Source organism: Pezoporus flaviventris, unplaced genomic scaffold, assembly GCF_033815535.1.
Source record: "Pezoporus flaviventris isolate CSIRO_AGI_PZ_B2104156 unplaced genomic scaffold, CSIRO_AGI_Pfla_v1 ptg000007l, whole genome shotgun sequence".
Lineage (NCBI taxonomy): Eukaryota > Metazoa > Chordata > Aves > Psittaciformes > Psittacidae > Pezoporus > Pezoporus flaviventris.
This window is the reverse complement of record NW_026892555.1, coordinates 74,080,707-74,101,870: the sequence shown is the minus strand read 5'-3', so window position 1 is coordinate 74,101,870 and position 21,164 is coordinate 74,080,707. Positions and strand designations below refer to the sequence as shown.

The 21,164-nt window shown below is 39.6% G+C and overlaps 1 protein-coding gene across 4 annotated transcripts in view; it reads left to right on the top strand.

Moving 5' to 3' along the window:
* The window catches only part of CTNND2 (catenin delta 2), a 645,610-nt gene that overhangs the window by 212,614 nt on the left and 411,832 nt on the right, over positions 1 to 21,164 (top strand). The window contains exon 1 of one of the 4 annotated variants that reach the window (XM_061449217.1): positions 10,164 to 10,531. The exons of the other annotated variants lie outside the window; for them this stretch is intronic. The gene's annotated coding sequence lies outside the window, so the exon portion shown is untranslated. Of the gene's footprint in view, positions 1 to 10,163; positions 10,532 to 21,164 lie in introns of those variants that run through there. 4 annotated transcript variants of the gene reach the window in all.

The following is a 21,164-nucleotide window of genomic DNA, read 5'->3' as shown; positions in this document are numbered from 1 at the left end:
AAAAAAGAAAGGAGACAATAAACTTGCATCTTTGCATGGGAATAAGCAACGACCAAAATCTCCTGATATTTGTGAAGGGGGAGAAGAAAATGCTATGGTGAAACACTCTGTGCACTGAAAAATAATTATCCGTTAGGTCAAGTTACTCATGGCTGACTGGGCAGGTAAAGGTGAGGTGAAGGATGTTGTAGGCAGTGATATATATTGTCACCTTTCAAAAACAATGGAGGTTCTTCTGTAAGACTGCAGCCTGCTTGGTGAGGACACTGCCCATGCTGTGGGCACTCTCTTCCCCCTCCCAGTGCAGCCCCAGGCCAGCTGCTCCCCGATCATCTCTCAGGCCAGCACTGAGGGCCCCATGCAGAGCTGGAATGGAGCACGTGGGCCCATGGGCAGGAGTCAAGAAGGGGGTCCCCGGGGGGCAATGAAGGTCTGGCACTGGCATTGCAGGCTCTTGGTGGTGCGCAGGAAGTGGTAGGTCTGTTTCCAGGCTGAACTGAGGTGGTTGGGTGTTTGGAAAGCATGAGGGATTTTAAGGTGCTAATTGCCTTGTGCCATATTTTGAAGTGTAAACAGGAAACTGAAAGCAAGTTGGATATAAAAAAAGACACACTACTGCTGTTACTGCTTACTACACTGTGAGCAACTAGCTACCTAGTCTGCAGGTGTGCATACAGTAGGTGTTTTTTCTCCCCAGAATATTGTTGGGTTTGTTAGAGGGATAGGCAGAGAAATAACATGCCAGCAGAGAGAATGGTGTGCTTTCAGAGGGTTGCTAGGATTTTGTGTTGTTTCTTAAAGAAACTGGACTTTGCCTAAAGAGAGGGAGGTGAGAGAAGTGAAAGAGAAGGAAAGGTAAAGGGAGAGATTGAGGAAGGAGGAGGAAAAAGATGAGCTGCAGAGTGAAGACACAGTGTGGAAAGGATGTTAGCTAAATGTGGCACTGGTATTAGTTATTAGAGTGCATGCATGATCGACTGGAGAATGTTAGTGGAAGTTGAAGCCACTTAATTGACCTGTTACTGCTTTTTTGCAGGTGTGCGTAACAGTGTTTGTTGGGTTTTGTAATAAATATATATATGTATATAAAAGTTCTACAGATAAACTTTGAGGCCTCGAATATTTGCTATGGTAGTATGTGAGCATACTTCTGTATCTTCCAGATTTACAAAATCATTATATCCTTAATAAAACTTAGGAAACAGGTGTATGATGTGCTTTTTGGAGGGAAAAAAATCCAAACCACCAACCAACAAACCAAACCAAACCAAAACAAAAAAAACCCTGTAACTTTTCATGATTAAAAGTGTAATCTAAGATCCCAGTAGCCAAGCAGTCATGATTTTCCCAAAGAATTCTCTGAAGGAGATTTATTTTGTTCCTGATGCAATTGCTGTAGCAAGTGAAGGGTAATGTGCTGATCACTCCAAAAGGAGTGGTGGGTGCACACATTATTGAGTGCCTCTCTCCCTTTTCTGTTGGTATTGATGGCTCAAATACCTTTCTGAACATCAGATTCCCTCCCTGCTGTTCTTTTCTCCCTCAGCCTCCACAGGTTCTTCTGATCAGGTTAACTTGTTTGCATTTGTGGCAGTCTTTCATCAAATTATTCTGAGAATTTCCACAGCCAATACAGAAATCCATTAAATATATATAAAAGGTTAATCTCAACTCTTAATTACTCATTAATCTTGCTGGAAATACACATTGTCTTCATCCCATCCCAGGCCAAGTCACCAGCCTGAAAAAAAAGTGAAGTATTGTAAAGTTTGTTAATAACAAAGTCTGGCTGACAGGTTGAAAAATGAGGTCCACTGTGTTGGGGTGCATTCAGTTCAAAAAAGTGATTAACTATATGCCAAACTGTCGAAGAAATTTTGCACGATTAAGGAAAAGTTCTTAACATTATATCTGTGCTAATGACATCTTCCCTCAAATCCCCCTTCCTTTATCTTTAACTTGTAAACCACTTCTGTTTTCCCTCTAAAATTTTAGTTACATCTACTTGCTAATTGAACTGACCACAGACTTTGGCTTGCTTGAAAGAGTTCCTCCTTACTCTTGACCTCCCATCAAACCACGGCTGCATCCTGGGAGGCTCTGTTTTCCAGTGCAGCCGGATTCACTGGCACAGTAGGTCATAGCCTGGGATGATTTAGAAGTCCCACATTTGCTAAATAATGCAACCTGTTTTATGGCTATTTGCTTAATATCCTGTTTCTGTAGAGCTGGTAAAGTGTCTGACAAAAGGTCAAAATGATTACACAGTTTCCCTCCATTGAACTGGACTTCTGCTGCTTCCTGGTGCTGCTGTCAGTGTATCTTCACTTGGGATTGATTTTCTTAATTCAAAAATTGATGAAAAAAGTCTTTTCTGATGAAAAGCGTGTTTGTCAATATTTGCCACTCCCTCCATGGATTTCTGTTATGTTTTTATTTTGATTACTAGCTCCTGACCTGTTTCTATTCTGGTTTGCTTGAAAACTCAAATTTTTACATACACAATATCACATTTGCTCTCATACTCTGTATCACACCATGCTCTTTGACAAAAGGTATAATTTAATTTTCAAGATATTTTGGGGAGCAGATACCATCCTCATGTTACCAGACCAGTGGAGTATTTTTATATTCAGAAACAGAAGAAAAATAACCTGTTGTGAGCAGCAAGTCTTTATTCTTGGTCAGAGTTGGATTATCAGATAAAAGGCTATATTTCTTCTTTGCCTTGTGACACAAAGTCAGACTTAAAAAGCCTTCTACTTGTTCAAAGTGACTCTGGAGCTGAAGAAGTGACACTGCATAAGACTGTGTATGACACACAACCCTGCAATGTGTTTGTTCTGTGGGTTCAAAGTACTGAGTCTTGAACTCTTTCTAGTTTGATAGAAAACCCATCATAATGTTTGACTATTACAAAGCTTCAGCATCACCGGTGTTGAACTGTACCTGACATTTGTATATATCATACAAGATGTAGCAAGTGAAATTGGGTTGCAGACATTGTTTTGTGTTGTGGTGATGAATTATTTCTGTCACTGATCACCACACCCGCAATGGAATACACAGCTGTAATAACACATTTTCACATTTCACTTATTAGTTTCATATTGATTTAATATTTTTCTGATATACCATTTTTTTTCCCTTGGACCTACTTTGCTGTTAAATAAAGCAACTTTGAGGTTTCCTTTGTTCAAAGAATAATTTTTAACTAAAACCAAACCCCCTATATTTGAAGGGGAAATAGTAGACATTACCCAGATCTCTAGGGTTTTGTACAACTGAGCATATCCTCTAATTAATTTGGTTTTCCGTGGTTCTTTATTACCAGTGTGACAGGCAAGCTATTGAGGTGATAAGAATGCACTTGTGACAGAAGCACCTGCATCCTTTCTTTCCTTACTGTTGTGCAAAATACTGGTTTTCTGGAAGAACAGATCTAACAACGGGGTTTCCTTTGCTAATGCAGAGGATCATACCTCACATGGGTAACTTGCTCCCCTTCTTCATCAGTTCTTCAGCATAATACTGCTTGTTAGGAAGGTCTTTCAATCTCTGTAGCGTGGTGCTTCTTTTTCTATTCCTCTTGTATTTTGAGTAAGCATTATGTGTCAGAAGCATGTGAAATGAGACTTTGACCTTTGAATCAGCATGGACAACCAAATTTTGGTTGATAGAGAGATCTTTACTAGCAACTTTTTGAAGTGAAAGTCAGTTGATAATATTGCTTCTTGTCCTAATGCATTGTATTCAACATTGCTGGGCATCTAGTGGATTTTTCTGATGCAGTGAACAGGCAACTGATTTATTCTGGAAAATTTAACCGGCAGTCATGCCTATCAGTACACCCATTTTCTTCTGGTTTAACTATTGCAATTCAAGATGAAATCCTGTTAACAAATGATGGACTGCAAGTTAGTCTTATTTGTGCTTATAGCAATACAGCCATAAATGCACACAGATTATAGAAACAGAATATTCCTTGGGGGGGGGGGGGGGGAATTTCTTCAGTTACTCCTATTTTCACTGCATAGCTCAACAGCCAGGATTTGAAAACAAGAGGGTAAAAAATTTCACTAGTCATGGCTTCTGTCCCCCCTTCTCATGCTTGTATTAAAGCTTTTAAATAGTATAGAGTGATAAATGGTATAGAATAGGACTGACCATTGAGCTTTGCCTCTGAGAGGCAGGTGGTATGGGTTTCTTGAAATTAAGTTTATCTGTAAAGCACTGATGATACTAAATCAACCACAGAAAAAACAGTATGCAGATTGCACTGTTTTAGTAGCCTATTTCCTTTTTGCACTTTTTTATCCTTCCCACCTGTCTTTCTTTAATACAGTGCTGAGAGTAGCTTTCCGTAACAAGGCTCTGCACAGACCAGGTGAGGTTGCAGGCATCCATGTTCTCTCCCTGACTCTGGGATTGTCTTCAGGATGCCTGTTTAGGTACAGTTTCCACTGACATTGGCAGAGTTTATTCAAGATGGATGTGTTTCTATTTTGTTAGCATTTATAGAAGGATGAGAAAGCATGTGCGTGAATGGTTCCTTTTGGACAGGGAAAAAGGCAAGCGGGAGTTATAAAAGAGTAATTCTAACTTCAAATAGGAAAGGAAAATAGTAAACACAAGTCCCCAAGGCTGAATGGACAAATTACAATCCCATTTACTTTTATTAATACTTCAAAATGTACAATCTAAAAATCTTGAGTAGTCAGAAATTAGGTAGTAGCCAAGTAAATTACCAAGAATAAAGCTAAAATTGTATGTGTAATCTGAAGTGATTCTAACATCAGTGCATTTACCAGTCTACTCGTAGCTCTGTCATTGCTGGACACCTGCAGGTTTCATTGTGGCAGGTGCTTGCCATTTCCACTACATATAGCCCTCCTTTAAGGGTTTGCTGGTCATTTCCATCAGTGTAAGAGGTATTTATGAATCCTATAAAAGGGACTGCTTGTCTAGGGATTATAAAACACATTGCCTCCAGATTACCAGTTCAGAAAATGAAGCTGGCCGAAGGTAGGAGAAGTGTTTTCATATTGCAAACGGACACATTAATATACCCATCTCATAGCAAAAATTGTAAGATGTTTCATACTGCTTTTAAAACAAACAGCACAAAAAAGAAAAAGAATTATCAGATATCACAAGCACAGGGTCCACGGTTGGCAGACAGCTGAAAGAAGAAGAGCTATTATGTGGGTAAATGTAAATTCTAGCAAAAGGCAAAATCCTTTTTCTCAGAATTCACCTGTATTTTTGATGTTTGACTTTTCATGCTGCCTCAGCAGATCACACTTCCATATTTGATTGTCATGAAGGATAATCTTACTTTTAAAATAGAAAATATGACATACAGTTAAACGTTGTAGCTATAAGAAGTTGGGCAAGAAACTTTCAAGGAACTTCTAAAATTGCAAACCTTCATTTTCAAAAACTTCCTGAACAGTATATCCAGAAAATCCTTTTGTAATTCAAAGAAACCACCACTAACCCAATTAACTGGGATTTAAGTACAGTACTTCCATAAGTGTTAGCTTTCCAGTGGTAGTTCTAGTTGACCTAAATCTGTTCTGACTGGAATCAGTGAGTTTTACTTCAGGTTTCCAGGAAGTCATGCCCAACCTTTCTCAAATTGTTTTCCTTTTCTACTGTGTGACTTAAAAGTTGCTCATATTCTCCAAAATTCCTGCTGTGTGTCAGAAACTCTCAAGAGTACTTACAAAGCTGTTACACGGTGGTAGGAAATGTCTTGGTAGCTCTTTTTTTGGTTAGCAAATCTTCCAAGTGCTTAGGCATGTTCTCTATTTTCTCAATGTTACTGAGTGGTTATTCCCACAGACAGTGAAACAAATTAAATCTTAAAAATTCTGTGGCTTGTAATATTTTCTGAAAAAAATTCTGCTGTTCATTAGTGTTGCAGCATATGAAGAGCAAAAGTTGGTGGAAATAAGTGCTACTACTGTGTATTCAGACCCACAGAAAGGCTTTCTTCACTTATTATGTAAGAACAAAATTCCCTGTTTACACTATTTGCCTGAGCTGAATATGTCATGGAAGAGAAACTGTGGGGATCTGCAGAGCTAGCATGCACAGTATCACACAAAACCCTTACTTGTTCTGAAGTGGTCTTCCCCACGGGGTTACCAAATCAAGATAGAAACTCAATTAAAACACAGTAAGAAATTGTAACCCAGGACTGAGCTTCTGAAAACAGTCTGAGGCTTTGCAGTACTTGCAGCACTGTTTCATGGTAACCTTAATGTCACAAACCAGAAAATGTTGGTAGAGACAAGGGAAATATTCTGGAGTAATCTCTCTCTGCATGTGCACAGATTATCAAGCAGAACAGCTATATGTGCCCTGGAAAGGGTTTAGCAGGGAAAAAAACCCACAACCAAGTATAGAAACAACTACCAAATTAATACAGTAAATATTTGTGTGGATTTAAAATTAAGTAATTTGATTTCTGCTCTGTACAGCAATTTATTCTGTGCATGCCTCCTGTTGGTTTAGTAGACACGAAGAACACAAGCTAACTCAGCTCTGGCCTTAGCACAGCTGCCTTGAAAAGTTTATAGATTTCTCTCTTCTGAAAAACATAGATTTGAGTGTTGATGTTTTTCATTCAGATTACAGAGAATCCTCTTGGTCTTTACACTCCTGACATCTGGAGATGGTTTAAATGATTCTTCAAACACCAGTGTGAAAAGGATGTGTCTGTGTAGATGAAAGTGATGTTGTGGGTGTTAGCATAAAACCACTGAATTGTGGGTCAGACATAACTGTCTGTGTGCCAAATAACAGCCAAATCCTGCACCTAACCTCCTTTCTCAGTACATCAACTTAAAGACATTTTCCTTGAGTTTTATTGGAAAGCCTAAAATGCATTACAGGATTTCCTTCTACTTCTCCTTGTTCAAATGCTTAAAGTTTGCACAGCTTCAGCAGACAATTAAGTCAAACATCGACAGAGCACTTAGGATGGGGTGAATTTGAAGTGTATAGGAATTTTTGTGATTCAGAAAAAGTACATATTCTAACAACAGGAAGGGTGTATGGGTTTGGAATGAAAATAGTTTGCTTCCACTTTGATCAGTCAATTTTATGAGATGGGACCACTCCATAATGAAGGTAGCAATCTGTACAAAATGTCAAATTATTGATCAACTCTTTCATGAGTATGCGGTAATCCATTTTAATACTGATCATTGATCTTTGCAATGAGAGTGAAATGCTCTTGAATTTTATTGTTAGGTTAAATTTCTCTATTAAATATACTGCGATATTATGTGTGTGTTGTGCACTGCTGAAATGGATGTAATGAATTTATAGTACCTTATTTTTATTTATTTTTTTTTTCAAGAGAGCTTTCCTGAGACAGTGATGGAATTTTAGATGTGGCAATCCCATCCCTGGAGTGTTCAAGGCCAGGTTGGATGGGGTTTTGAGCAACCTCGTCTAGTGGAAGGTGTCCCTGACTGTGGCAGGGGGCCAGGTACTACATGATCTTTCAACACAAACTGTTCTGTGAGCTATGTTTCAATGAAACAGGGTGGCTGTTCACAGTATTTCAGTGAGAGCTCAGACTGCTGTGTAACTAATTACCCATTGGAGATACTATCTCATGTGGAGTAGATATTTTTTCTATTAAATTACCATGTATTTGTGACCTTTAATTTATCAGAAACAGTCTTCCTTTATTGTAGGCAACAATGGAGATCAACAGTAAGCTGTTGCATTGCTCTCCTTAAATGACACTTACAGTTTGGCAGGATTACAAGGAAGCTAGTATGTTTGCCATTCATGAGCTAAAATAAAGGGCTTTACAACTTAGTTTTCCATCTATTGCCCCCAGCAACATTTTACCTCCCTGAAATTTTGGAAATATGGTTAACTGTTGGGTTTTCCCCTTCCAAAGTACTTCCTCCAAAAGGAAGAGGTAGCTGATTGTGTCATCATTATTATTATCATCATCATTATCATCATCATAATCATAATTGCATTGGCCTCAGCTGGTGTTTAAAAGCAGTTTCTAATGCTAAATCTCTTAGCTGCTTTCAGCTTCTTCCTGCTCTTCCCTTTTTTTAGCGGAGTTGGGGGCTAACCCCTGCACTTAACCTCTGCACCAGGGAGTGCCAATAAACCCAGTGATGGTTGGTAGAAGTGTTTTTTTTTCCCCCTTTGGACCCTGAAATGCCACTCTTCTTTCCTCCATGTGTATATGGTATCGTATCAGATCAAGCAAGACTGACCTCAGCTTCACTGTGACATTTTGAGAGAAGACTACTGAAATGTGTGCTGAAATTTTACAGCTCACAGTCAGTAATTGTAAAGACTAATGGCAGTGGATGTTAGTATGTGGTCATTGTGGTTCAGAAAGAGGGACGGCTCTTTCTAAGTAGAAAGAAGCCTTTTCTTTGAGATTGGGACTGAATGTGGAATTAAAAGAAAATGCTAAACCAGAGTCATCTAGTCCAGTCCTTCAGCCTTTTACCTAGACGCTGGCAGAAAATAATTAAGGCACTGTGAGCTATGACGTTTTATTTTTAATGAGGAAGGAAAGGGCTCATTTTGGAGTCTGATAGTTTATTCATATGAGTGTGAAGCTCATATTTTTGTAAAAGGGAAGGTTATTTTTCTTGACAGGATCTCTGTATACAAAATAATCAAACAGTTGTTTTCCTCCAGTGTTCATATCATACAGGTGTTGGTGAACTGAAACCCACAGAGTGGTGAAGGCCCTTTAGCAAGAAATCCTTGGAAGCAAGTTAAATCTTTCTGACATCAGCAGAATAATTGAATTACTTAAACATTTGCACCACACTGAAGAATTATCATAATCTTTTACAGGCATCATTACATCTACAGGGGTCTTGCACTGGGTTGTAGAAACTTGTCATGGCTAGGGCTTGAGCCTCATTTCTGTCTCAGGTGTCGTGATCCTTGACCTGAGACCTCTCAGACTTCAGGGCATACAAGGAGTCTTGCTGTGTTCAGTGGGAGGAATCCCATATGTACATAAAGTTGTTGTTTGTAGTGTGTGTTGGAGCCTTGGAGTTGTCTGTGCTGGAGACCAGGCTGGGCGCTTAGCCCTTTGCTTTTAACCTTCCTGTTTAGTGCTGTGCATGTTTCTAAGAACAGGAGCGTAAGTTTTATTTTCTAGGTGCCTGCATATTTAGGACAAAAGTTTCATAGCTTCTGGTTGTACAGTCTGAAAAACGTAAGTTTAGAAGAAAAATAATTAAAAGAAAAAAGCTCAAAATAAAACATTTTGTATTAGAAGAAACTGACAAGACAGGCTGAAAGAGCTGGGGTTGTTCAGCATGGGGAAGAGAAGGCTGAGGAGAGGCCTTTCAGTACTTAAAGGGGGGGCCTACAAGAAATCTGGAGAGGGACTTTTTGCAAGGGCACATAGTGACAGGCCAAGGGGGATGGCTTTAAACTGACAGAGGGGAGATTTAAATTAGATATTAGGAAAAAAATCTTTCACTATGAGGGTGCTGAGGCACTGGCACAGGTTGCCCAGAGAAGCTGTGGATGCCTCATCCCTGATGGTGTTCAAGGCCAGGTTGGACAGGGCTTGGAGCAACCTGCTCTAGTGGAATGTGACTGCCCATAGCAAGGGGATTGGAACTGGATGACCTTTAAAGCCCCTTTCAACCCAAGCCATTCCGTGATTCCATGATAAGCGGAAGGATGTGGGCATTTTAATTAATTCAGAGTGAAGTTATGGTGTCATTCTGTAGTAGCATATCGACTTCTACTCTCAATTAGAAAGCCTAAATGACTGCACTCTGGGGACAAAGCGAAGCACAGCCATGCTGCAGGTTTAGGGCAGGGCCGCGGGCAGCCCCCCTCGGCTCGGGGCTCGGGCTGCCCTGTCGCCGCTGCTGGTGCTTCAGCTGCGAGGCGGGTGCGTCGCCCGGTGCCGGAGGGGGATGTGGAGATGCTACGGGATGGATCGATCGCTGCGGGTTTTGTTTTAGGGGGGAGGCTCGCGGGCTGCACGGGGCTGTGGGGGGCCGGCGGGTGGGCGGGGCCTGCGGCGACGAGGTGTAGCCTCAACAAGGGCGATGGGGGCTCGGCCCGCCGTTGCCATGGAGACCTTTGTGCCCGGCGGAGCGCTCCTCTACCCGCCCGGCCTGCTCCTCACACACCCCCTCCGCTGTCCCGCTGGGCCGGTGGCAGCTGCCCGCGGCTGGGCCTCGCCCCCTGCCCGCCTGCCAGCCCCGGGGAGGCCTTGAGGGACGGGGAGGCGGGGAAAGGGCTGGCTTTTGTTGTGCTGCTGCCGCGGCCGCCGTCTTTCCGCGCTTTCGGAATGGCCGTCAGCGCCCGCCGGCTCGTGTTTTCACCAAGTTTCTTCTTGTAAGTGTAAAAAGAGGAAAACAAACACTACCCCAGATGGCAAGTCCTGCTTGAGCTGCTGCTCCGGAGAGGAGGGAAACTCAGCTGGGCTTTGAGGAGACTTCCCAGAGCGGTGCTGAAGTGATCAAGGAGGTTAATTTACAAGTGGGCGACAAAGGTAAAAGAGTTAAAGACGGATCGCTTGTTTGGGACTGTCTCGAAATTTGTTTGTTGGAAACGAAGCGAGGTGTTTCGTGGAAAGGTCTATAAGTGTTTTTAAACGTCATTTCTGAATGGATTAGAAACGTTTTTGGACCTCAAAGCTCTTAAAAGCAAGAGATTTCGTGGAAGGGTCTTTACGTGGTTTTGAACGTCTCTTCTGAGTGGCTTAGAAATGCTTTTGGACCTCGAAACGCTTGAAATTATGTTATCCAAAAGCATATAGGTAGCACCATTGCTGGATTTTAAAGTCCACGTGGAGTGGAGTCGAACTTGTGGCTGGTAGGTTTTGGTCGGGTTTTTATCTTCCCTTACAAACAGAAATCTGGGCCACCCCCTTAAAAAAAAAAAAAAAACAAAAAACAAACAAACAAGAAAAGAAAAAGAGAGAAACCGGGACTTTAAAGTCCATTGAAGGCAGGAAAGTGAAATGTTAAAGTAAATGTTACTCTTCAGTTAAGTGTCTTGTTCCCCCCAAAATGCTTCACATCCTTATTTAGCAACAATGTATTTCCCTGGTTATTTCTTGTTTCAGCTTGCCTAAAGCAAAGATTTCAGAAAATCACTAATTCCACTGAGATAAAATGATTTCACAGGCTAATCTTTCTTGTGCAAAAAAGTATTTTTTGAGCTCACAGACCTGTTGCTTTGTACTTTTACCCTAGAAAATGTTCTCAATAAATGTACTCAGTGTGTGGTGATATCTTTATTTCAGATTATAGCTTTAAATTGGTGAGAATGGGATTTGCATCTCTCATAATTATGCATAACCTTTAAATCTTTACTAAGCTTTTCAGGTAGATTTTTTGTATATGTGTGTGTGTGTAGATGGGTCAGCTAATTTGAAATTCATTAGAGAAGATTAGTGAAAACGATGCATGGTTGTGACCTCCCGAGTTTCGTCTGGTGCTGCTCAAGTCCCAGGAAAATGTGACTGACTGCTCAAGGGATTAAATAACTCAATGTGAAAGTCAGTTATGTGAAAAAGCCCCAACAACCTTTCCTGACACAGCTCTGTATACTTGTTAAGGTAACAGTTTGCTTACCAGTTTGATCTTTTGGCTGAATTCAGGTGAAATATCTAAAATGTAAGAACAGCCCATTCCCTCTCCCACGAGGCCTAGTAATTCCTGCCAAAAGAGAAAAAAAATAGGAGGGGGGGGATTTAGAGCAGATTGGTTTACATATTATTCCTGACTTAAGACACTGCAGGAATATGTTATTGTGGCAATTGCGTTTGTGAGATTACATAAGTAAGCATGTGCCCTCCCAAAGTCCTATATTAATGTTGTTTCACAAAAAGTTTAGTAAAACTAATTCAGCGTTTGGTGAGCGCTCAGCAGTTTAACTGCTTTGTGTGACTGATCCAGGCTTGTTCCTAGTTGATCCAACTAGTCATTTTAACTAATTTTAGTATCACTAATTTTAATAAGGTTGCTTAGCTTGTTATGTGGTACTCTTGAGTTGACTGTGGTGCCGTAAAGTATGCTTTTTACTGTGGATTCTTTTAGTAACGTTCTAATTGCATACAGTTTAATTTTTGTGGCTTCTGAAGTCATGTCGAAAAGCCCATTGCCTTCCTCTTCTCCCTTCCCAAGATGCACTGTGTAAAGACCTGTTAGTCTTGGCTATGGAATGAACATTCAGGTGTTTCAGGAAGATTTATGAAGGGACATGTGAGGCCTGCAGTGACAGAGCAGTACCCCAAGTTGCTTTAGTCTCCTTTTTTATAGTCCTCTGAGTCAGGTGTAGAAATAAAAATCCAGTGGAGTCCCTAACAGACTGTGCTTTCGGTGGAACCTCCTGCATTTGATACATTTTTCAAGAAGCTGAAAGTTAGTGATATATTGTAAATGCACTGCTAAGCTCAGATGCTTCACGGTCCTTTGCATACACATTTGCATTATTCATTTGTGCTGTGCAGGTAGATAATGGGTCAAATCTGTCTTTGGCATTCCTCTGCTGATTTCTGAGTGAACTAATTCAGCCATATGTGTGCATCTTGCTTTTTGGAAGTTCAAGGCAAAGTTGGAATTACTTCACTGGTTTTATTATACTGTAGTAGTTGTTTATGTAATCACTAATGATGTTCAGTAGCTTAGGAATTCTTTCCTTAAAATAATTGTGAGCAGAAGGTGTAATTTATTTTTATTTCTCCTTTTTCTGGGGAAAAAAAAAACAACACAACCAAAACAACCAAACTCCCCTCACAAAAAAAGAAACAACCCAACAAACAACAAAAAAAACCCACAACCAACCAACCAAAAACACAAAAAAAAACCCATAAAAAAAACAACACCCAAAAAAAAAAAACCACCCAACAACAACACAAAACCTCAAAAAAAAAACCCCAAAACAACAACAAACCCAACACACCCCCAAAAACAACAGACAACCCTATTCAGTCTTCAGTTCTAGTTGCTGAATCCTGAAGTGACTGACAGAGATAGGATACTGCAGCTTTCTGTCATTGGTAAAAGATTTATCCTAGTAACCTGCTAAAGTAGAAGTCTTGAAACACTTTTTTGTATCGTGTTACTTAAATAGAAATTCACCATGTTTTAAGCAGCCCTCCAAACAATGGGTCCGTGATATTAACGTGTTACATTTGTGTGTGTGTGCATGTTTACGAATACATATGTATAGAAACTGTACCTATAACTGTACTTTAAATATATTAGGGACTTGCTTTAACCCCTGAAGAGAGGCAAAGGAAACAAAAGATGTTAAGCCCTGATCTAAAAACGTGCACGAGATTTAAAATGTTGGTCCGGCCATTCAGATAGCAGAGTATATAATACATTTCATAGAAGCTACTATCCCTACATTTGAAATATCCCTATCCTACACATATGAAAGTGGCTATTGGTTTTTTTATTATTATTTTTCCTTTAATGAGACATTGAAAATATTTCTCTTTGAGATCCAGAGACATCCTTTCAGAAAACTCTTAGAATGGGCTTCATGCTGTTACAGATAGTTTCTGCCAGAAGTCAAGACTTGTGTATGATAGTCTCAGAATAGTCATTCCATTAATGTTTTTTTTGAAAAAACTAACCTGAGAGTTAAAGCAGGAGGTTCATCATGAACGCATGCTACACATCTCTGTCTATTTGAGTGCTATGAAAGTATGCAGTTTTGAGGATCTGGAAGAAAAAGTAGTTGGAAACACAGCTACATGTCAGTCAAAGTAAGGCTCTGTCTGTGTCTAACGAGTTTAATGACATGATGTAAGTTACTCAGCAAAGGTCCTTGATTTTGTGGCAGTGTGGTGGAGCAAATCAGAACTTGGGAGTCAATAGGAAAACAGCTACGCAATTAGTATGTTACCTGGGAATTATCATAGTTGTGTGTAATTTGTATTTAGACCAGTTCTAAAAGTTTTATTTTCAGTGGACTGAAACATGTTGAAGCCAAACAGCTTTCAAAGATTTAGAATTTGTCAGAGAAGCTATGACTTGGGACACCTCTCCCTTCTGTGCTAGGAAAGGCTGTAAAAGACTATTGAGACTGCAGTAAAGATCCATTGATAGTTTCTGCTAAAACTATGGACAGAGAAAAAAGTACTTATTTATTTGAACTGTTGAGTTGTAACATAAAATCATTTGGTGATCAGCAGGCACCCAGACAGATGTCATTCTTGTTTTGTTGTTTTGCTTTTTTTTTCCTAGTTGTGGCCTCAGTTTTCCCGGTAGTAATGAATACTGATAATTTTTGTTTAAAGGAAAACTTGCTTTCTTCTAAAAAGTATTATCACTGAGCATGTGTGCACCATGTGTTACTATAGTTTGTGTAATAAATTAATACCGCTTATTACCATTCTCTTAGGGTTTTACAAGAGTTGTATGTGGAAATTACATTTAGAGTGTAGCAAATAGTTCATTTGGAAACAGAGGGCAGGTGTCTTTGCTTTCTAGTACATACAGGCTCTCATTCTAGAATATGCAGGGGGCTATTTCAGATGAAACATGTACCCTTTCCTTATTAGACTTGCAGGAATAGTGGCTTGAAGATGATGTTGGCTGCTGTGGTGAAAAAAAGTAGATTGCTTGTCCAGCCTGCAGGATGGCACAGCAGACTATATAGGAAGTTACAGCATTTTCACTGCAGCCTTACTTGTGCAGTTGCTCATTTCTATTTATAAAATCACGACACAGTTGTAATGGGTGATAAATCTAAAGTTTAATATGTTAGCCTCTGTGACTTGACTTTTCACACTTTGTCTTTTCTTTCTTTTTTTTTTTTTTTTAAGTGAATTTCTTGGTAACCTTATTTCAACAGTAACAGGCAGTTCTGTTTTGTTTTCTCACCTGCGCTTACTTGGTCCAATACTGAGTTGGCTTTTCTGTGTTTCCAGCTCTTTCAACTTTTCTTAAGTGCCATAGATTGTGAGTGTGCAAAAGGGACATGCCAAAACCTGATACAGATTCTCTTGAATAGAGTATTAAGATTAATCCATCATTGATTATGTCAGAGGGGTGCTGTTTACTAAAATGTAGATAACAACATAAAAGTGAACTACACTTGTAATTTTTTTGCTGTTACTTTAATGGCTTACCTTCAGAAAGGTCAATATTTTATTCCTGGGCCCAGTCTAGCATGAACCTTCTAATGCTTTTATCTTTTAGACTGCTGCAGCTGTTCTCACAAGCTGGACTTTAAGCAATAGAAAAGTCAGTCTGTTGCTAGCAACTTGTAACTTAGAAAACCTCAAAAGTTCTGCTCCTGCAAGAGATGATTAATTGTCAATACATAAAGACAAAGAATTAAAATGGAAAGATCTGCTAGCAGAGATTTTAAGAAAAAAAACAAACAGTAAGCACTTTGGCATTTTATTCTTCCCCCTGCTCCCTCGCTTCATGTTTTCCCCTCTTTTCCTCTTTTCTTCAAGGTTCCACTGTTACACATCTGCCCTGCCCTGATTTCAGATTAGATTTCTTTTGGCTCCACAGCTGACTCTCCCAGCTGGCTTTGTATGTGCTAAAAATTTGACAGCCGAATTTCAGACTGAGAGTCAAGCACAGAAATGGCTTCATGTCAGCTTTCTTTGAGAAGCAAGTTCCCATCTTGGAATTCATCTCAGGCTGCATTGTTTCTCTCCAGTTCACTCTGCACAGTGACTTGGATATTTTTCATTGTCTGTCTTTCTCAAAGCCATTATCTGTACACAGTCCTATAGTCCAAGGCTATAGTCTTTTAATTGCCCACCCACCATGTAACTGATATTTAGTTACATGGGTAAAAACTTACCATAGAATCATAGACTGGTTTGGATTGGAAGGGACCTTAAAGACCATCAAGTTCTACCTCCTCTGCCGTGGGCAGGGGCACCTTCCCCTAGGCGAGGTTGCTCCAAGCCCTGTCCAATCTGTCCTTGATCCCTGGCAAGGATGGGGCAGACAGAACTTCTCTGGACAACTTCTGCAAGTGTCTCACCACTTGAGTCCAAGCTACTGTTATCCCAGTGCCTTCCATTAGACTTGGAGAACTGAGGAGTGGCTGTCATATGAAATTCAGTGCTGCAAGGGAGGGAATTTTGTGGCGGCTGAGTCAGAGGAAATGTTTTTAGTGATTTGTCTCTAGTATTTTCTTTTTCTTTTTTCCTAATCAAATCAATAATACACAGTAAAAGCCAGAACAAGTTCTCACATTTTTAAAAATGAGGTTTCAGGATCTACCGAGATTAGTGGAACCCGACTGACTTAGAGGAGGTAGGTCTGTGTTGGGTTGTTTTGTGATACCCTTCTAGTTGTGGAGGAGGCTTACCTGAGCTTCCAGAGCTCACAGGTTTTGTTGTGCTTTTGCTGAAACTAAGTTACACGACTGCTTTAAGTAACTCCAGACATAGCAAGTTAAACCACATATGAGCATATCCTATGGAGGAGGCAAAAGATCACCAGCTTTAGCTATGCTAATTGTGTTTGAAATCACATTTGCTCAGAATGATGTGATTAAAAGAGGAAAAAAAAAAGTATATAAACTGTGAAAGCCCTTGGGCTTTCATAAATAATTTTACAGCATCCTGATCATATTTGTTGCCCTCTATATAGTCACAAGGTCAGACGTTGCACTGGAAAGGCATGTGCTTGACACTGATAAATCTTCAAATGCTGAAATATTTTTGGTTTCATTTTCACTGCACACAGATGCCCAAAAAGTCATTGCCAGTAAATGATGTGCTAGAATTAGATGAATAGCTCGCTTTCTCCAAACTATTAATTGAATAAACATATGTAAAAGAACATAGAGCAGTTTTATTTAAATATAATTGTTCTCATGCAAGATTAATTCTACATATGAATGTTGAGTAACCCCTGCATTAATCATGTTGCCTTCTTCATACTTTTTTTCTGCCTCCTTAAGTTCACTTTAAGCCTATATGCTCTGGTGCAGCAATGCTATGTAATTTTCATCAGAAATCATGGAATTGTAGAATGGTTTGGATTGGAAAGCATTTTGAAATCATCTAGTTCCAACCCCCTTGCCATGGGCAGGGGTGCCTCACAGTAGACCATGTTGCCAAATAAAATAATAGACCTTCTGTAAAAGAGACTGCACATTCACTACCTAAACATGAAATTTAGTGTAACTGTAGTTATGGAGCTGGGGAGTTTTCTTCATCACTGTCATAATGGAATGTATAGATTTCTCATTAATTTTTGTCATAGGACTTAGGGTTTAATTATATCTCATGTACATTTTTAGAGATCAGGATATACCTACTGCAGATAGCTGTATTCACAGATGTGCTGGCAATCCATGGTTTTTCTAAGACCATTTCTCTAATTTTGTTTCATAGATGAAATAACTACTACTTTCAGTTATTATATTGCTATTGCTCTGTGTAGCCTATGTACTTTATTTCAAATAAGTATGTACCACCAAAAACGTTTACTTTTCTTTAACATACCTGTAAGTGGGCTTTTCAAGTGCCATTGTCTCTCTTAAATAAGCTTCTGCAGTTGCTTAAAAGCCTATATATATATATATGCATTAGCCACATCAAAATCAGCTCTGCATTAGTAGTAACTTTTATGTAGAATGTACACCTATACACTGTCCCAGTGAACAAGTTGCCTCTCTTTGAAGGATGACATTCTACGCAACAGTATTCTTGACAAACTTTATTTTCACAGTACTGTTTACTTCGACAATCTCTGTTATTTTCACTGCATTTCATAGTAATTTAAAGTATGTCTTTGAGTATTGTCGTAATGAACCTTTGTAGGACATCATAAATAAGTTTCTAATACTGTAGGAGCTGCCTGGCATATATTGTAAAAAAACCTTTTGGTATGCTGAGGACTTGCTGTAGCTCAAACATGCATTCATTTGTTCTGAGCAGCCAAACTGTCCCTTCCAGTTGACTGAGTAGACCAGAACTTCATTTGCTTTATAGCTGTAGCTCCATGCTGGAGACCTAAAGCTAAGTCACAGCTTCAGGGGGGGAGGGAAGGAAACTCTTAAAAGGTGCTGGGGGTCTAAATTTTTCATTTACACATCTAGCTCAGGTAATTGGTCCTTCCAACCAAAGAAGGCTGCTCTTTTTTTTAACAGAGCAGTAAAAATAGATAGTCTCAAGCAAAGATGAAATCAGGAAGGGTTACGTATCCATCGTGTTGAATGAGACCCAAAGTACCATTCAGCGTCCTTGTATACATCTCAGTACTAGGTTCCACTGAAATGGACTGGGGGAAAGTTCATCTTTTTTCCTCCAGACTCTGGTAATACACTATTTGAAGGATTACCTGAGAATATTCCTTGAAAGTTACAGGATTTCATTTCATGGATAGGCTCTTGTGGTAACACCTTCCTGAAACTTTATGTCTTTAGGCTGTATTCTTTAGCCTCCCATGGCAGGATTTTTTTAGAATGACAGTTTATTCGTGTGCCAGTGACGACTTGCATACAGACACAATAGCATTACTCCAGAGCACATGCATTACGTATGTTAATTTCCCTCTTTGCAGAGAAATGTCACCTGTACAAATATTCTGGAAACACCAGTAATCTACCAAGTATATGAATTGGTATTTGTAAATGTGCTTTGTGATGTTTGAGGAAAACAAGGAGAGTAACTTGGGCTCCTTTGTCATCCATTTTCCTTCAGCTGGTAGTGTTTCATAGGGTGAGATGCTTAAATAGTAGCAAAATTCTGCATACTTTGGACTGTATGTATGTAAGTTTAAGTTACAAAGCAACAGCACAGCAGAGGTCAGCTTACAGTGCAACTCAAGGTCGTTTTTGTTGCTACCTGGATGTTCAGGTACCAGGCTAGTAAGTTACTTTGTACAGTGCAGCATGTGACCTAAAAAATGTTGACATCCCTGACTTAAGTTTGCACTTACTCACTTTTCTAGAAAGTACAAATCCAGAAGCAACTTGACAAGTTCAGTTGGTCTGCCTACCATCCAGCACTTCCGGGAGCCAGGTGAGGTTACCTTGCAGGCTTGATCTAGTCCTTGGAGTGCTGGACATAAGTGAACTAATTTGTTTCTAAACAGAAATGCACACACAAATAGTATTTGCATTCACCTAAGTGAGGGAGGCTTTGGTTTGTATGTATATGCATGCAGATTAAAGGGGGGTTTGTGTATTTCTGATTTGCAAACTTTTTTTGAGCAAAATGTGACTTTTTTTTTTTTAAGAATTTCAGATATTATTAAATCCCACTATTACTTAGTGGGCTGCTGCCAGTCGGTGTTTTGAATGTAGAAAATCTCCTATGGCATTTCACTGTCAGTATGCCTTTACCCTCTTTCTTCTTGTAGTGTTTTCGGAAATCGTAGAATCACAGAATCAACTAGATTGGAAAAGACCTTTAAGATCATCAAGTCCAGCCTTTACCTGAGGACTGCCAAGACCACCACTAAGCCATGTCACTGGGGGCCTTATCTACATGTTTTTTTAGCACTTCCAGGGACAGTGATCCTACCACTTCCCTGGGCAGCTTGTTCCAATGCCTGATCCCCCTCTTGGTGAAGAAATCTTTCCTAATATCCAATCTAAACCTCCCCTGGCACAGCTTGAAGCCATTATCTCTTGTCCTATCACTTGTTACTTGGGAGAAGAGACCGACCCACCTCACTACAACCTCATGGGGCTACTGCATGTCTCTAACTCAGAAAGTCTGGCAGCAATGATCTTAGAACTCTTCCCTATTCTTACTTTTAGTTGCTTGGCATCATCATCATACTGCTTCAGAATGGAAATGAGCTTGGATAAATGTAAAGGCAACATGTCCAGACACTGGTTTATGGAAAATAACTTCCTTCTGTTAATAAGTCATACAATACAGATGGCTGTGGCATGGCTACCAAATAGAGCAGACAAAAAAAACCTGCCTGGTTGGTTGTGACCTCCAGATAGACTCTGGGGATCTCTTTGGACAAACTCTAAAAGGCTTTATGGTTAAACCTGTTGTCCTGCCGGGGCATTCTGGCCCTAAGTTTACATTTCTGTGGCAGGAGACAGGCTGAACCTAAGCTTTAATTAACACTGGCTCTTGAAAACCAGAAATGCTGTCCACAGGGGCACTGCAGTTCCTATTTGAACACAGTCACATTCTCCAAAATCTTACACAACCTGCTTGTGCAAGTTTCCATCTTTCCTTCCTTTGAACTTTCATTTTAAATGTTCACAGAATGCTTTAGAAGAATAATTAGCTATTTGTTTAACTAGGTAGAGAAATTAGATGGAGATTTGAGACAGCATAGGGTCTTTGCATTTTCTGATTGAATTTCTGAATGACAGAGGAGGTTTGTTTAAAAACAATAAACCTGCATGATATTCCATCTAAAAACCAATATATCTTGGAAGAGAATTTCGAAAAATGTAATCCATACCTTGTGAAGGGTTTTAAAGTGTTGCTGGGGGGTGAGAGCCCAGTCATTATTGCTTCATTACACCCTTCTGTCATGACGTAGTTGTTTTTTTTTTTTTTTTAATATATTGTGGAATGACTGTTTATTAGGTTTTTGTCATTCCCCTTATGCTGCCCTCAAGTGAAGTTTCGAAACACACACCAGTGAATCACAGTGTAGTTGTGAAAAACAGCATGTGTGTATATATGTCTAGTTTTTCTTTTTTTCTTTTTTTTTTTATTAGGTTGAAAACTCATTTTAAAAAGTCAGTTTGTCCCTGTTTACCAAAACATCTGCAGGATTCACAAACAGCTTGTTGGCTGAGCTCGACAGCAGGAGAAGCTCTAGTCGATCAGTTCTGTACTCTTCATCAGGTGTAATACCAGTTGATGGAAAGTGCAATACATGGTTTCAGGGGACATGAGGATAATGTGTCCAGATGATAACAAACATCAACAAAGTGTAGAAAAAAACATGGGCAGATGTTTGGCTTATTCTGTCTACATGGCTACATGTACTTAAATTCACTCTAATGGAGTTTATCTACTGTCACATTGTGCTTTGCTCTGTTACAGAGAAGGATTTTATGGTAGGCTGCTAATCTTACGGAGCAGTTCACCTGTTGCAGCAGCCATATTTTGCAGCTGCAGGTTTTTTTTTTTGTTTTGTTTTTTTTCTTAAATCTTTATTCCCAAATGTATTTGAATGTTAGGTTTGTCGACATGGGAT